The following is a 2,933-nucleotide window of genomic DNA, read 5'->3' as shown; positions in this document are numbered from 1 at the left end:
GGTTGCCCAATAGGCTATACACAACAAAGGGGCAAAGATCTAGTCAAGAGAAAAGAGTTCAAGAGGAAGGAAAGCCAACAAGGTAGCTTTTGCATTCCATTGTTTGTTAGTTACTATACATTGTATGTTCATTGCTATGTGTTATGATGTTATGCCATGATGCCTCCATGCATGTATACCTTGGTTTATGCAAGGTTGAGATGATATGTTATGTTATGATGTTATGTGTTTCCATGGCAAGTACATAATACTCAAGTATGTATGTATGCATGTAGCTTGAATTACATTGTGATGTGTAACCATAGTAATGTATGCAATGTGCTACTAAGATTCCCCAAGAATCTTACCCCCATACTTAACAAACCCTAGGGCCTTCAACCTCCAAGAGCAAAGGAAAAGAAGTGGCTATAGTGGAGAGTTAAGTTTGCCTCAAGAAGAAGAAGAAGAATGAAGAAAAACCTTATGTTGGATAAATGTAATTAAGAGTATGCTTTAAGGTTTTAAGTTATGGATATATGCTAGCTTATGTGTTAAAATGTGAAAGCATGCTAGTGTTGTCCAATATGCATGATTATATGGTAGGAGAATTAGTATGCAAGTACTTGGTCAAGTAAGACAATTTATCCTTCCAAGGGGGATAAAAGTCAACATTATGGACCTAAACTTTGACTAAAGTCAAATTAAGCAATTGAGTGAGTATAGCCATGAGATTCGGTGAGCAAATAGATGGGATTTTTCTCTTTAAGATGAGAGTTGGTTCACCTGAACTTGATAACCACACAAGAAGTTATGCCCTTCCAAAGTTGGGCTAAAATAAGTAGAAAATGAAAACATGACCACATGAACAGTAACTTTTTCAAGAAAAACTGGCTCGAATTTTAAGGCAATCAGTTCAGAAACTATTTTCTCTCAAAAGTTTATCCAAAGAACTTTCCATAATGTCACACCTTACTATAATATTGACTTAGGTTCCTTTCAAAATCATTTTTGACCACATTGGATGGTCTTGGATTCACTTTTTACCATAAAAACGCTAATTTTCGGATTTTTACTGTTTATCGAGTAAAAATCCAGTTTTTCTGGCCCAACTTCAAAAATTCATAACTTATTCTACAAAACTCCAATTGGGGTGGTTCAAATGTTACATTATTTTTGGGGGATGAGATTTTTGAAAATCCCAATAGCAAATTAACCAACTATAACACCAAGCAAGCATCATTATTATGCATGATCATATTAGCTACTATTGGTGAACTAACATGCTTATCATTTGGCAAACTCAAACATGCGAAGGCCAAAGCAAGATACTATAAAGAGCAGCCATATAACAATCAAGAAAGCTCAACCACAATAATAGTAATTAACCATACAATAATCAACAATGCTAGTTAGTGGTAGTAGCTAGGTTTAACTTACTACCTTGTTCCAAAAGTCTTAGCCTTTCTTCCTTCTCCTCTTTCCCTTGGCAAATATCAAACCCTAACCATGTGATCCAACAAAAATGGCAGCAAGAATCATTATCCAACCATGAAAAAGCAAGAACATACATCAAAATGATTCTTGAACCATAAAGTTCCCTCCTTTGTTCACTAGTTTTAGATATGGTTCTCTTTAACCCTAAAAATCACTCCTTAACTTGTTCCTACATGGATTTTCATGTAGATTCCAAAAATGGGCTTAGATTTATGAAAATAAATTTGCTTCTTCTAGCCACACCTTGACCGAACCACTAGAGGTTTTGACCCAAAATTTTCAGCTTTGCTTTTAAGCTTCCAACACTTGTTTCTTCTAGTCTACCCTACACCATTCCTCATTTTAAGCTGGATGGAATTGAAAGACGCGCAACGAAAATAAATTTAAAAATTTTAATCCCTTGCCCGGATATACCGATCATGTTTAAGTCAAGTAGTAAGAAGCATTACCTTCGATGTCGGTTTCTTGGTGGCTCGGTGATTCCGCCGTTCAGGATGCCTCTGCTCGCCTCTCCTTTATCGTTCGAAGTCGACAACTCCGGTCGGCTTCCTCTACCGGTATCCACACGAATAGCTCTCCAGTCACGAACGACGTGCTAGCACCTCTTTGTCCGTCTAGGGTTTTTCAAAGAGTCCGTCCTCCTTCTCTATTTTTGGCCGTCTCTTATCTGCAAGTGTTTTCACCCTCTCACTCAAAACCCTAGCTTCTAATATCAAATATATAGGATGCTATAGGTTTTATGAATGATATTTAATTTTGAAATTAATCCTAAATTAATTCCGAAATTAATACAATATCAAATATTGCCTAATCAGATAAGAGAACAATTAAATAAATATGGTTTATATTAAATCCGTCTCACAGATTTAATTCACCTATTTATTTAATTCAAAATAAAGATATGACGGAATTATTTTATATAGATTTAATTTATCCTTATAAATTAAATCTAAAAATTAATATCTCTTATATTTATATAATATGTATATATATACAAATTTATACATATATATACACGTCCACCCTATATTATTTATTGAATCTGGATATATCTTAGATTCAATGAATCTGGACATCATAACTCGTGTTGGGCTATTTTGTGTGCGACCCTGTAGGCCCATATGAAGTTGGCAGTGGGCCATTAACTATGATGACTCACAAGTCGTAAGCGGTCTCTAGCAAGACATCATGACTACCCAAATCATATGAGGATCGTTGAACGATGTAACCTTTCATACAACCATATCACGTCCCTTTTGTCACACGACATTTTGGTCATGGATGAGGCATGGAGAACGTCATCCTCCTATTCATGACTGTTACTTTCTCGATCCCTGAGTAATCCGAGTATAGAAACGAAACTACCTTTCCATTATAGTATGGCCATACATTTCTAAGACTCACTCATCGAGGGGCCCGGTAATATCTCTCTACGAATGTGAGGGACAAATTCCATCTTC

Source organism: Neltuma alba, unplaced genomic scaffold (assembly GCF_004799145.2).
Source record: "Neltuma alba isolate B1F8T4 unplaced genomic scaffold, ASM479914v2 tig00010382_pilon, whole genome shotgun sequence".
Classification (NCBI taxonomy): Eukaryota; Viridiplantae; Streptophyta; class Magnoliopsida; order Fabales; family Fabaceae; genus Neltuma; species Neltuma alba.
This window is presented reverse-complemented; position numbering follows the sequence as displayed.